General features: G+C 40.6%; 1 pseudogene across 1 annotated transcript in view; it reads right to left on the reverse strand.

Annotated features, from left to right (window-relative positions):
- LOC105308116 overlaps positions 1–13,834 on the reverse strand; it is a 23,227-nt pseudogene extending 9,393 nt beyond the window's left edge. Inside the window, exons 1-3 of the transcript XR_002777942.1 lie at positions 13,756–13,834; positions 10,763–10,852; positions 2,877–3,003 (exon numbers count right to left, since the gene is read on the reverse strand). The product of XR_002777942.1 is annotated as a zinc finger protein 160-like (transcript). The remainder of the gene's footprint in view (positions 1–2,876; positions 3,004–10,762; positions 10,853–13,755) is intronic.
- Positions 13,835–15,165: the final 1,331 nt, after the last annotated feature.

Below are 15,165 nucleotides of genomic sequence, written 5' to 3' on the forward strand. Positions count from 1 at the left end.
AAAGACATGTTCAGCACCACTAATCATCAGGGAACTGCACCTCTAAACCACAATCAGATATTATCTCATACTCGTTAGGATGTTGTACCATCAAAACAATAGGAAATAAGTTTAGGAAAGGATTAGAAAAAATGGGAATTCTTATTTAATGCAGCTGGGAAAATAAAATGTTGTATGCTATAGGCTAAATGTTGGTGTTCTTCTAAAATTCCAATATTGAAATCTTCAAAATCCAATGGTGTGCCTTTGGGCGGTAACTTGGTCATGAGGATGGATCCCTCATGAGCAGGATGAGTGCCCTTAGATGAGACCAGGGATCAGCTCTCCTGCCATGCTTGGATACAATGACAGGCCAGCTGTCTGCCACCTGGAAGAGGGTCTCCCCCAGAACTTAACCATGCTGGCACCCTGACCTCAGACATCCAGCCCCCAGAACTCTGAAAAACACTTTCCTGTTGTTAATAGCTAGCCTGTCTATGGTGCTTTGTTATAGGAGTGTGAACAGAATAACACCACGATCCAGCAATTCCCTTTGTGGGTGCACACACAAAAAAACGGAAAGCAGATCTCAAAGAGATATTTGCACGCCCATGTTCACAGAAACATTATTCACAATTGCCAAGATGTAGAAAAAACCCAAATGCCCACTGACATGATCTGCACAAACAAAATGTGGTCAAGACATAATGGAATATTATTCAGCGTTCAAAAAGAGTTGCAAATCCAGTCATTTGCTATAACATGAATAACCCATGAGGACATTATGCTAATTGAAATAAGCCAATCACAAAAAAGACAAATACTATATGATCCTATTTATGGGAAGTACCTAAAATAGTCAAATTAATAGAAGTAAAAAGAAGAATGCTATTTGCCAGAGGCTGGGGAGAGACTGAGGTAGAATGCACAATGACACACATGGGATGAAAAATGTGGCATGAACAATGGTTTAGTCAACAGCCTCAGTGATAGGAGATGTGAACTTGGACTATGTTCTTCTGAGGAGAAATTTCCATACTACTTCTTGTGACACAAAGGGGATGATAATTAGCATGTATGTGTGATCAACACTGTCACAGTGCCCTGGAGAGGTGCTGTTTGATGTTCTTCAAAACCGCAAAGAAAACTGAAAACACTTATTGGCCAGACTCTCACGATACTTTCTATCTCAGTATCATGAGACATGCTGACCAGTGCTGCTGCTCTATGTAGTAGGATAAAATTGCAATATATTAAAATAATCTCCTTCAGGAATATTCTGTGACTTAAGTAAACCCATTCTGTAAAGGAGTCCACCAGAAGTTGTCCATCTCCTAAAGGAGGATTATCACAACAGGAAATAGGATAAAAGTTTAGATTGTGTATTTCAAAGGAAGTTACAGAGAATGCAAATTTAAGAGAGTATGAAATCTAGAAAAGTCTACATGCCCAACAATGTGGAGTGGTGGTGCAGAGAGAAGAAAATATAAGGTATGGGTCAGATACTGTAGGATCCTGTGATGGATCCTACAATATCACAGATACCCACAGGCACCAAGCTAAGATCCTGAAAGACTGATACATGCTCCCTACGTAGGACTAGAGATCAAAAACAGGATCTTTCTGCCCACTGTCTTCACAGTTTTCCTGTGTAAGAAATTTACAGAAGCTCCAACCCAGCTCCCTGTGACACATATCCCTCCAGTGTGTAGCAAAATCAGAACAGAAAATGGTTGAGGGATCTGAACAGGCAGACAGTGCTAGAGACAGCTCTATGCAGTTTCTGGGGCGCCAGATGGAAAAAAAGAAAGCCAGTGTTTTCCTGTTTCCTGGTCACGTCTTCCAACTACAGCAAATGGGGATGGAACAGGAGTCGGGACTACAAAGGCCTCAGCTCTGATCTAAATGGACTGAAAACTGAGCATCTGATCAAGTGCAGAAGAGACCAAGGAGGTAAGAGACAGATTTGAAACAGCCCGCCCTATGCTCCTCAAAGTCGAGGAATCGAAGAAGTCACGGGGCCAGAAAACAGTGTTGTGATCATTACAAAGATTGGCTTTTGTCTCTTTTATAGCTACAGCACCAGCAGAAGGTGACAGGATAAATTTTCCATGTTGAAGGACAGACTGATAAGATGGGGAGAAGAAATATTTCTTTTAAAGTTCACAAGAAACAAACTTCTGTTTTACTTTAGAAGTCTCCCATTTTCCAAACACTATTAAAGGTGTGGCTTCCTCTCTCCCTTTCTGAGCTCTCACTTCTGTACACTCCTTGGATACATTCCAACTAATTTGGTTTTTTTGCTGTTTTTCACCTCACTCTCCACAGTCCAGGGCTCTTTGCCTTCCTCCAAAATGAAGATCATAATCAGGTCAGACAGAAATTCCTGATTATAAGAAAGGAATATCAAGTGCTGTGGCTTTTCCAGAATCCCAGCTGTTTGTTCAGCTGAGAGGACGTTAGAGATGGGTCTAGAAAAGTATTTCACAAATCCATCCACTGCTTGCCTCCTTCTGTGCATATGGACTAATGTAATATGCAGAGGACTAGTGCTCTTCCAAGAACTACTGAATCAGAAGCATAGGGACAGAAAACATAAAATTGGATATTTTTTTAAAAACTGGATATTTTAAATACATACCATAGGGATTTATAATTACTTAAGCTCTGGAACAACCCTGATGTATCATGAGATGGGCTGATCATCTGAAGAAAAAGCAAGTTTAAAGTCCTGATGCCAAATAATAAAACAGTTCATTTCTGAGTAAACAGGGCTTTGATATCAGTCAAGTGAACTCTAGAAATTAAGTCAATGGTAAGGGCTCCCAAGACGCACATAAGGAAAAATTTAATGATATCCAGGGCAGATCCTAACTTCTGAGGGAAGCCATCCTCACCCAGAGAGAGCAGGTTCCTGTAGTTCTCTGACATCACGTCCCTGTACAAGGCCCTTTGAGTGGGGTCCAGGCATTCCCACTCCTCCTGAGAGAAATCTATAAACACGTCCTTGAATGTCAACCATCCCTGAAATGAAAACCACATTTCATCAAAGAAGCCACGAAAACAGTTCTTATCTTCACATTAAACGAGAGAGGTGTAAGCATCAATTCAGTCAACATGTGCCTTCTGATGGATCCACATAAAGGAATTTGAGAAAGTTATATGTCCTAATTTTAATTTCTCATGCTTTTCCATAAGAGATTATGATATCCTCCAAAATAATGTGGATATCTCACTTTTGTGGACAATTCATGAAATATACAAATAAGAATTCAACACTCACCTCTATGCAGTAATGTTAGATATTACGTTCTATACACAGTGATATTCAATATCTAGATGAGCTACAGCATGACTGGTGTCTTCAGAGATGACAAAGTTCACAGTGCCATTAAAGAAAGGTCAGACTCTTAAATTGTGATGATGACAGTGACAGCAATGACTAAGTGTTTTCAAAAACGTGCTAAACACTGCTTTGAATGCTTTACATGTATTTCTTATCAACATGATAGATCATTAGAGAAAAGTCTGGTCCCATTTTACAGAGGAGAAAACTGTGTCACAGACACTATAAGAAACTCACCTCAGATCAAACAGCTAAGAAATGACACAGCAAACACCTGAACTCATGTGGAAAAGCTTTAGAATTGAACTTAAAGAATCAAACAATTAAGTAACAGACAGACCATTAAAAGTATATTGGCAGATGGTGCCCTGAGAAACCAGAATGAAGTTCAAGATTAACATGGCATTGCATAAAATGTCATTATAGTCTACAAGCATACACACGCACACACATGCACATATTTTGCTACTATTTAAATCATTCATGTGATAATGTAGAAAAAAATTTAAAGCCATGGAACATATTTAAGACATCACTTCAACTGCTAAAAATATAAAACTTATTTATGAAATGAGGTCTTTTATAGAAATTATGGATTTCAACATCTTTGCACTCATGCACATACATATAAACACACAAATTAACTGAAATGAGAGTTGTGTCTCAATGACATACTTTTGGATGATTTTTTTTCATTATTGTTTGTATTCATGTGTATTTCAGCATCTTCTGGACAATGAAAATGTGTCAATTATACTTAATTCAGTTTGCCAACATCATTCTATAAAGGCTAGTAAAAAGAATGGTACAAACATGTAAAAACCAAAGTATTTTAACTCCAGTCTCTATAAAATATCTACATTCAAAATTATAAATTCGATTTTATCCATTTAGATATATAGGCATAACAAATACCAACCAGTCTATTCCATTCATAAAACAATGAGTCAAGATTGAAAAAATTGCATGTTAAACATTCATTTAACAAATTAAAATTTAAGAACTCATCATACTAGTGGATATGTGAAAAAATGATTAGATAATTAAAAATCATGACAAAAGGAAATTGGGGAAAAGACTGTCATTAAGGACAAACATTTCACCAAACATCATAATCAGCAGAAAACACTGTATGCATTTCCTCTGCCATCACATCAGAGAAAAGGGAGCCAGGCGTGGCTCCTGCCATTCGCCACTGTACAGTATGCCTGATCAGAGTCCAGCAAAAGAGAGAAAAGGAGGGAAAAACAGAACAAGAAAGAGAGTCAAAGAGCTGGAACTGTTAAAATTCACAAATCTAACGACAGAGACAGGCTAAAAATAAAAGAATGAGAAAAGATAGTCCATTCAAACAAGACCCTAAAGACAGCAGGGGTGGCTTATTATAGCAAACACAACAGACTATTAGACAAAAACTGTCACAAGAGACAAAGGATGTTATAATGATAAGAGGGTACTTTCACCAGGAAGATACAGCAATTATAAATGTACATGCATCTAACATTAGCCCTCACAAATATATGAGGTAGACACTTAGAGAAATGAAGGGAAAAATAGGCTGCAGCACAGTAATATATGAGATTTCAGTACCCCCAGTTTTAGTTATGGATACAACAACCACACAGAAAACTTGAACAACACTACAGACTGATGGACCTAACAGACATATACAGAAGATTCTACCCAACAACAGCAGGAAACACATTCTTCTCAAGCACACATGGAGTATTTTCCATGACACACCACATGTTAGGCCACAAAATAAATCTTAAAATTTTTTTTTAATTGAAATCATAAAAAGTATATTTTCTAACCACAATACAACTAGAAACAAATGACAAAAGAAAAACAAAAATCCACAAAATGTGGAAATTAAACAACTCACCCTTAAACAATAAATAGGTCAAAAAAGAAATCACAAGGGAAATTTTATACTGTCTGGATATAACTGAAAACAAAATATCGAAGTGTAAGGGATGCAGTGAAAGCAGTACTAAGACTAACATCTACAGTGGCATATGCTTACATTAAAAAAAGCAAAGATCTCAAATAAGAAATTATTTTACACCTCAAGGAAGTTAAAAAACTAAACTCAATTTACCAGAAGGAAAGAAGTAAATAAGAAAGATTAGAACAGACATGAATGAAATAGAGAATAAAAAAATGACAATATCAGCAAACCAAGAATGATTTTTTGAAAAGATTAACAAATTAACTAACTCTTAGCTAGACTAATAAAATCAGATGACTGTAATAACTAAAATCAGAAATGAAAAGGGGACATTGCAACTGATGTCACAGAAATTTTTTAATACGACAAAAAAAAGTATGGAAAAATATATGTAAGAAAATTACAAGTATAGATATATTTCCAGAAACATACAATCTATTAAGACCTAATCATAAATAAAAAATGTGAATGGAATTATAAGTGCAGAGATTCAACCAGTAATCAAAACTTCCATTAAAAAAAAAAAAAAAATCCAGGACCAGATGACTTCCATGCAGATTTCTCCCAAACATGTATGCAGTAATACACTAATCCTTCTAAAAATCTTCAAAGGATTGAAAAAGGAACACTTGCAAACTCATTCTATGGAGCCTGCATGATTCTGATACCAAACCCAGAGAAACACACAAGAAAACCACAGACCTATATCCTTCATCGACACTGATGGAAAAATCCTTAACAAAATACTATCAAACCAAATTCAAAAGCACAATAAAACAATGATACATCATGATCAAATGGGATTTACTCTTCTTAGGCAAGGATAATTCAACATACAAAAAGCAATTAATGTAATATGTCACATTAAAAGAAGAAAAAAACCATGATCATCTCAATTGAAGTAGAAAAATCATTTGACAAAATTCAGCGTTTCAAGATAAAAACACTCAACAAACTGGGATTAGTAAACTACCTCAACATAATAAAAGCCATATATAAAAAGCTCATAGCTAACATCATATCCAACAGTGAAAGACTTTTCCTCTATGTTCAGGAAGAAGGCAAAGATAAACACTCTCCACACTCTTATTCAACCAAGTACTGGAAGTCCTAGGCATAGCAATTAGACAAGAAAAAGAAATGAGTTATCCAAATTGGAAAAGAAGCAAAATTATCTTTTTTTGCAGATAATAAGATCTTATATGTAGAAAACCATCAAGATTCCTCAAGAAAACTGTCACAGCTAAAAAACAATTTTCGAAAAGTAGTAGGAAATCAGCACACAAAAATCGGTTCTATTTCTATACACTTTGACAAGAAATAATAGGAAAAGGAAAGTAAGAAAAAAATTTATTTACCATAGTATCAAAAAGGATGAAATACATAGGAATAAACTTATCTAAGGAGGTGAAAGACTTCTACACTAAAAACTAGGAAACATTACTAAAAAAAAAAAATAAAAAATACAAATAAATAGTAAATACCTTGTACTCATGCATTGGAAGGCTCAATATTGTTAAAATGTCCATACTACCTAAAGTGTTCTACAGATTCAATGCAATCCCTATCAAAATCCCAATAGCAATTTCTGCAGAAATAGGAAAAAACATGCCCAAACACTCTTGAAAAAAGAAAAAAGTTGGAAGCTTCACTTTTTTAGATTTCAAACATATTACAAAGCAAGAGTAATCAGGTGGTGTGATTGTGGCATTAAACCAGATTCATAAACCAATTCAATAAAAGAGAAAACTTGAAAATAAACCCCTGCACATATGCCAAATGATTTTCGACAAGGACGCCAAGACTACACAGTGGGGAAAGGATAGCCTCTTCAACAAATGGTCTTGGGAAACTGGGTATCTACATGCAAAAGAATAAAGCTGGAACCTTACCTGCATCAAAAATAAAACCTGGGTGTCAAAGGATACAATTCACAGAGTGAAGATGCAACCTCTGAGAAATGAATGATAAAAACAATCTAAAGAATCTCAAACTGTCAGACATTTCGGTTGACTTCATATTTTAAAACTGACAATAGAATATAACAGCCTCTGTCACTGATGTCTGTTGGGGAACCTTCCAGTCCATTCCCAGTCATTACTATTTTGAAGTCAGTTACACACTCATTTAGCTTCAAATGTATTACAAAACAATAAAAAAGATTTCCACTTATTGGTCCCTTTTCCTGAACTCGTCAGGTACTGGTGAATATAAATACGTGACTTCCATGTGGATCTTTATATCCTGGTTGACAGAGAGGTGACAGTGCATCCAGACTGGCCCCCAAACAACCCCTGCTGCCTAACCCCGCTGAGGCCACGAGACCCATACCCCATCTCCAATCCAAGGGCGTGAAGCCCTGCCCACAATGATGCCCAGTGGAGACTCTTCACGGTAATAGCAAGACGGAGTCTAACTAGGATGAGAGGGACTGAAGGAAGGTCCAGGTTGAGTGTGAACAAGTGTCAGGCAGAACACTTCAGCTCACACAAGATCAGCAAGTCAAAGGGCATTTCAGGAAGGACAGACACAGCAATCAACTGAGAATACGACTTTACCTGAGAAAGAGCCATTCCTGACCCCTCTTTCTTTTCTCTGCCTCCTCTTCCAGACTTCTTCTCAGGCAACAAGAGTCTTTAGAAGTCAAACTGGAAAGTTGAAAATATACTGTTTATCAGCATCCCCGCTTCCTGTGCCACAACCACACACACAGGGGACACCTCATCCCAGGTGACAATGTCTGCTGCCCCTGCTACAGGGAGATTCAGGACAGTGTCTGCTGCCCCTGCTACAGGGAGATTCAGGACAGCAAACTCATACTCAGAGACCAACAGGTGAGCTTTCCCACCTCTTCAGATCGCACTCCCCTCCTGGTGAAGTCCTCAGACACACTGCAGCAATGGGGACCCTGGCTGCCCCGACACTCCCCTTCAGGTCACAGACCTGGCCCTGATCAAACCCAAGGCAGAGCCGGGCCCCCCCACCCTCACCCCAGATCTCAGTCCTCAGAAATGGAGGACCCAAAGCCTTGCTGCTCAATGCTGGATATAAAATGCCACAGCAATCTAATGTGAGGTGGGATTAGCACTGCCTCTCACCTGCTTGTTCTTTTCCACTTTTACTGAGGCATAATCAGCAAATACATATTGTGTCTAATCAAAGTGTAAAAAGTGATCATGTGAAATACACTTACACTGTGAAATAATGATCACAATCAATTGTCCATCAACTCACAATTACCATTTTTGTTTGTGTCTGTGTGGTCAGAACACTTAGGATTTTTCTCAGCAAATTTCATGTATGTAATTTCATGTAATACAGTATGATTAACGATAGCCACTATGCCCTACTAGATAACCAGAACTTATTCATTTTACAACTGAAAGTTTGTACCCTTTGACCAACATCTCCCCATTTTATCCCCTCCAAGCCCCTGGTAAACACCACTTTCCTCTCCGGTTTTGAATTTGACCTTTCTAGATTCCACATATAGCAAGATCATACAGTACTTGTCTTTCTCTGTCTGGCTTAATTCATTTAGCATAATGTTCTCCAGGTTCACCTATGTTGGATCTATCTATGTCTATGTATCTATGATGAAATATTATTCAGCCATAAAAATAAAGGAAATCCTTTTCTTTATCAAAGACATTTAGCTGTTTCCAATCTTGGCTGTTGTGAATAATGCAGTAATGCTGGGGGAGTGCAGGTATCTCTTCAAAATGTTTTCATTTCCTTTGGATATGTATCCAGAAGGGCATCCTCCCCTTTCTTCATTGCTATGCATTTCCCTCTCACCTTCTCTATATCTATAGCCTGGTTTTATCTCTCTCTCTTTTTTTTTTTTTTGCTATTCTGCTTATTTTGTTCTCCTCTGCTGTCCTGCTTCCCCTTTTTTGTATTTCTTCTCACACCTGTCCTGCCTCACTAACTTCTTTTTTTTAAATTTTATTTTGTATTTTTTAATTGTTTATTGGGGTAACATTGGCTAATACAATTATAAATTTTCATGTGTACATTATCATTTGACATCTGTATATTCTGCTTACCACCCAAAGTCCAGTTTCCTTCAGCTGCCATATATTTGATCCCCTTTACCCACTTCACCCTCCCCCTAAACCCTATATTTGACCCCCTTTACCCCATCTCCCTCCTCCTCCCCCACCCCATTAGTAACCACTAGTCTATAGTCCTCTAGTAACCACCAGCCTATAGTCCATGTCCATGAGTCTCTCTCTGCCCACTAACTTCTAACTCCTCTTGTTGCTCTTTCTACCCAACTTTTCTGATTGCCCCCAATCTCTCTGTATTTCACCACTTTCTTCCCTTTTCTTGGCTCCCTCTTTATTTTCCCAGTACATTTATCCTTCTCTGTTAGGCTCTGTGTCTCCCCACACTCTGGCATCCCAGGGTGGCTAGACTTCCTTCCTACCATTTGGTTCTCTGCTCTCCCTGTCACCCCTTGTCCTTTCAGCCCCAGGTACCATGTGGCTGTGGCCCACGGATCTAACTCTTCTATCCCCACCCACCTCTGTCTGAAGTGCCTCACCATTGTTGCCCCACACCTACTGCCTACCTTCCTTTTTGCTCACCTTCATCTCCCTGGAGATCCTACTTTTCTCTAAACTTCTATTTTCTCCCCCTGCTACTTTCACAGCTTATTCTTCCACTCTTACAGTCTCTTTCCAAATCCCTCACTCATTCTCTTCATTACCATCTGCTCTCCCTCATCCTCTCTCCTCAGTTTTTCTATCTCTCTCTATCGCTCTGTTTCCGTTGACCCCCTCACCCTCACATTCAGAAGGGACGGGGAGTAAGATGCCTGTAAGTTTTTACCTTAAAACTGTTAAGAGCTATTAACTAAAAATAGGCAAAAAAAGAAAAGAAAAGAAAAAGCTGCTGCACAGGAAAGAAAGACACTCAAATGTCTACAAAGAGCACATTTTCCCTTGGAGGGGAATTTGGGACGGAACACTGGGTGCCACAAGTCAGGCCCAGGTCACCTCCCCCAACGCAGGGCCAGGGGAAGGGTGAGTACGAAGGGGAGGCCTGAGGAGCAGAGGGACCCGGCCTGAGGTGGACGCGAGCAGAAGGGGAGGAGACGGTGTCTCAGGAGAGGGTTAGGGTCTCCAGAATCCCAGGACTCGTGACTTCCATGTGGATCTTTATATCCTGGTTGACAGAGAGGTGACAGTGCATCCAGACTGGCCCCCAAACAACCCCTGCTGCCTAACCCCGCTGAGGCCACAAGACCCATACCCCATCTCCAATCCAAGGGCGTGAAGCCCTGCCCACAATGATGCCCAGTGGAGACTCTTCACGGTAATAGCAAGACGGAGTCTAACTAGGATGAGAGGGACTGAAGGAAGGTCCAGGTTGAGTGTGAACAAGTGTCAGGCAGAACACTTCAGCTCACACAAGATCAGCAAGTCAAAGGGCATTTCAGGAAGGACAGACACAGCAATCAACTGAGAATACGACTTTACCTGAGAAAGAGCCATTCCTGACCCCTCTTTCTTTTCTCTGCCTCCTCTTCCAGACTTCTTCTCAGGCAACAAGAGTCTTTAGAAGTCAAACTGGAAAGTTGAAAATATACTGTTTATCAGCATCCCCCCTTCCTGTGCCACAACCACACACACAGGGGACACCTCATCCCATGAAAAAGACAATGTCTGCTGCCCCTGCTACAGGGAGATTCAGGACAGCAAACTCATACTCAGAGACCAACAGGTGAGCTTTCCCACCTCTTCAGATCGCACTCCCCTCCTGGTGAAGTCCTCAGACACACTGCAGCAATGGGGACCCTGGCTGCCCCGACACTCCCCTTCAGGTCACAGACCTGGCCCTGATCAAACCCAAGGCAGAGCCGGGCCCCCCCACCCTCACCCCAGATCTCAGTCCTCAGAAATGGAGGACCCAAAGCCTTGCTGCTCAATGCTGGATATAAAATGCCACAGCAATCTAATGTGAGGTGGGATTAGCACTGCCTCTCACCTGCTTGTTCTTTTCCACTTTTACTGAGGCATAATCAGCAAATACATATTGTGTCTAATCAAAGTGTAAAAAGTGATCATGTGAAATACACTTACACTGTGAAATAATGATCACAATCAATTGTCCATCAACTCACAATTACCATTTTTGTTTGTGTCTGTGTGGTCAGAACACTTAGGATTTTTCTCAGCAAATTTCATGTATGTAATTTCATGTAATACAGTATGATTAACGATAGCCACTATGCCCTACTAGATAACCAGAACTTATTCATTTTACAACTGAAAGTTTGTACCCTTTGACCAACATCTCCCCATTTTATCCCCTCCAAGCCCCTGGTAAACACCACTTTCCTCTCCGGTTTTGAATTTGACCTTTCTAGATTCCACATATAGCAAGATCATACAGTACTTGTCTTTCTCTGTCTGGCTTAATTCATTTAGCATAATGTTCTCCAGGTTCACCTATGTTGGATCTATCTATGTCTATGTATGTATGATGAAATATTATTCAGCCATAAAAATAAAGGAAATCCTTTTCTTTATCAAAGACATTTAGGCTGTTTCCAATCTTGGCCGTTGTGAATAATGCAGTAATGCTGGGGGAGTGCAGGTATCTCTTCAAAATGTTTTCATTTCCTTTGGATATGTATCCAGAAGGGCATCCTCCCCTTTCTTCATTGCTATGCATTTCCCTCTCACCTTCTCTATATCTATAGCCTGGTTTTATCTCTCTCTCTTTTTTTTTTTTTTGCTATTCTGCTTATTTTGTTCTCCTCTGCTGTCCTGCTTCCCCTTTTTTGTATTTCTTCTCACACCTGTCCTGCCTCACTAACTTCTTTTTTTTAAATTTTATTTTGTATTTTTTAATTGTTTATTGGGGTAACATTGGCTAATACAATTATAAATTTTCATGTGTACATTATCATTTGACATCTGTATATTCTGCTTACCACCCAAAGTCCAGTTTCCTTCAGCTGCCATATATTTGATCCCCTTTACCCACTTCACCCTCCCCCTAAACCCTATATTTGACCCCCTTTACCCCATCTCCCTCCTCCTCCCCCACCCCATTAGTAACTATAGTCCTCTAGTCCTCTAGTAACCACCAGCCTATAGTCCATGTCCATGAGTCTCTCTCTGTCCTCTAGTAACCACCAGCCTATAGTCCATGTCCATGAGTCTCTCTCTGCCCACTAACTTCTAACTCCTCTTGTTGCTCTTTCTACCCAACTTTTCTGATTGCCCCCAATCTCTCTGTATTTCACCACTTTCTTCCCTTTTCTTGGCTCCCTCTTTATTTTCCCAGTACATTTATCCTTCTCTGTTAGGCTCTGTGTCTCCCCACACTCTGGCATCCCAGGGTGGCTAGACTTCCTTCCTACCATTTGGTTCTCTGCTCTCCCTGTCACCCCTTGTCCTTTCAGCCCCAGGTACCATGTGGCTGTGGCCCACGGATCTAACTCTTCTATCCCCACCCACCTCTGTCTGAAGTGCCTCACCATTGTTGCCCCACACCTACTGCCTACCTTCCTTTTTGCTCACCTTCATCTCCCTGGAGATCCTACTTTTCTCTAAACTTCTATTTTCTCCCCCTGCTACTTTCACAGCTTATTCTTCCACTCTTACAGTCTCTTTCCAAATCCCTCACTCATTCTCTTCATTACCATCTGCTCTCCCTCATCCTCTCTCCTCAGTTTTTCTATCTCTCTCTATCGCTCTGTTTCCGTTGACCCCCTCACCCTCACATTCAGAAGGGACGGGGAGTAAGATGCCTGTAAGTTTTTACCTTAAAACTGTTAAGAGCTATTAACTAAAAATAGGCAAAAAAAGAAAAGAAAAGAAAAAGCTGCTGCACAGGAAAGAAAGACACTCAAATGTCTACAAAGAGCACATTTTCCCTTGGAGGGGAATTTGGGACGGAACACTGGGTGCCACAAGTCAGGCCCAGGTCACCTCCCCCAACGCAGGGCCAGGGGAAGGGTGAGTACGAAGGGGAGGCCTGAGGAGCAGAGGGACCCGGCCTGAGGTGGACGCGAGCAGAAGGGGAGGAGACGGTGTCTCAGGAGAGGGTTAGAGTCTCCAGAATCCCAGGACTAGAGAGAGGATGCCGCCTCACCTGAGGCGGGGTGACCGGCGCTGCCCCCTGGGACCTCGAGGGCGAAGTTGGAGGCCGCGAATCCACCTAGCGTAAGGACTTTAATGTCGTAAGCGAAGCGGAGAAATCGCTAAAGGGTTTTAAGAAGGGAAAAGAGGCGAAAGGAGGTGTCTACCTGGGCCAAAGGCAGAAAAGCTGAGAGCAGAGACCAGCCTCAGAGCCAATATAAACGCAAAGGAAAGCGCCCCGGGCCTCTCACAGCGACATCTGAATTTACTTGAGAGACGAGGTGAATGCGGTGATGTTAAGGTCCGTGGCAACCTCATACTCCAGTATTGGGAGTGGGGGCGGCGAGACACAGGTTTAAAATAGAAAGACAGAAACTTACTCCCCGCAGCGCGACCTCGGTTTTGCCTTCTCCGCTTCCGGGTCTGTGAGAAACTGAGCGCACCGAGAGGAGAGGCGGGGCGACTTGAGGGCGGGGCCTGGGCGGAGCGCGACCAGTACGGGGCGGGGCGTGGAGCGAGTACCGGCTTGCGCGCGGGCCGCAAGGGGGCGGGACAAAGCCGGTGTAGAGGCGGGGCGGGGGCGGGCCATTTCTCCGCCTCGCGCACAAGGTGTCTTCCGGGTTTAGAAATGCGTCGGTGTCTTTCGTGTCTTATTCAACCGCGTTGCTTCCTGAATGTTTTGAGTTACTAGCTCTAACAGTTTTAAGATAAAACTTGCAGTTGTGTGGCCACTTGTGTTGGAGACTGAGTTGTTTTAATCAGCTTGTAAACGGTTTAAATCAAAAGCTGTTTTTGCTCCGGGTTGCAACTAGGTCCTGCCGGCGAAGCCGAAGCAATTCAGCGTGAACTGGGATCTCTACTGAGGGGGTGGATATGAGGCGGTGGTTGGATCCATGAACATTTCGCAACTAGAATTAATGTAAGCAGTTTACTTAAACAAGACCTGGATTTTTTGTAGGGATCACAAACTAGAATATGAAATAGAAATCTCTCCCCAAGTAGAGTAGGCCTTTTCATCCTGACACCCAACAGCATAGCATTTCTATTTTTATCCCCTTTCACCAAGACTCAACACTGCTTAGTACCAGAGACTTTCACAGGGACACGACCTGGGGTATGAGGCGTGGAGGATTACTGCATGTGATAATTTAGGTACTAAGCATTGCTTTAAAAAATTTATTTAAAAATTGCATTTATAAATAGTTCTTATTCTACTTCAAACTTGAGATAAATTACCATCAATACCTTAGAGATATACTTGTTCACATCATAATATACTTAAGTCAATAATATCTAATATAATGTAACTACTAATTCACTATATGTTTATTATAAGAGTAATCAGAAAGTACATCTTTATTCTAAACTGTAATGCAATTAGTCCTTTTCTTTGTTGTCTATTTCTGAATGTTCTTCCAGGCGTGGATAACAAAACCTGTAAAAAATATAGTTTTTTAGAAGACATCGAGATCCATTTTCACCTAAACAATCTGATTTTGCAATATTTCTCTGGGCATTTAGTAGGGCGTTATATTCTCTTTAATATGAACTCTAAAGGAAGTAAAATTAGGTGATCAAATAACCCATAACTTCATTCCTACCCTCAGTATTTTATGGCAATATCTCTTAGTTAATATCAACTATGTAGTATGTTTACTCACATTCCGACATGTGGAAGATTTCAGCCATAGGGAAATGACAATCAATTGAAACATTATGTCTAGAATGGAAAATCAACATGTTAAAAATGAACATATTTTCAAGAAATAAGAAGAAGAATGTCCTGATAT

This window comes from Pteropus vampyrus, unplaced genomic scaffold (assembly GCF_000151845.1).
Source record: "Pteropus vampyrus isolate Shadow unplaced genomic scaffold, Pvam_2.0 Scaffold551, whole genome shotgun sequence".
Taxonomy (NCBI): domain Eukaryota; kingdom Metazoa; phylum Chordata; class Mammalia; order Chiroptera; family Pteropodidae; genus Pteropus; species Pteropus vampyrus.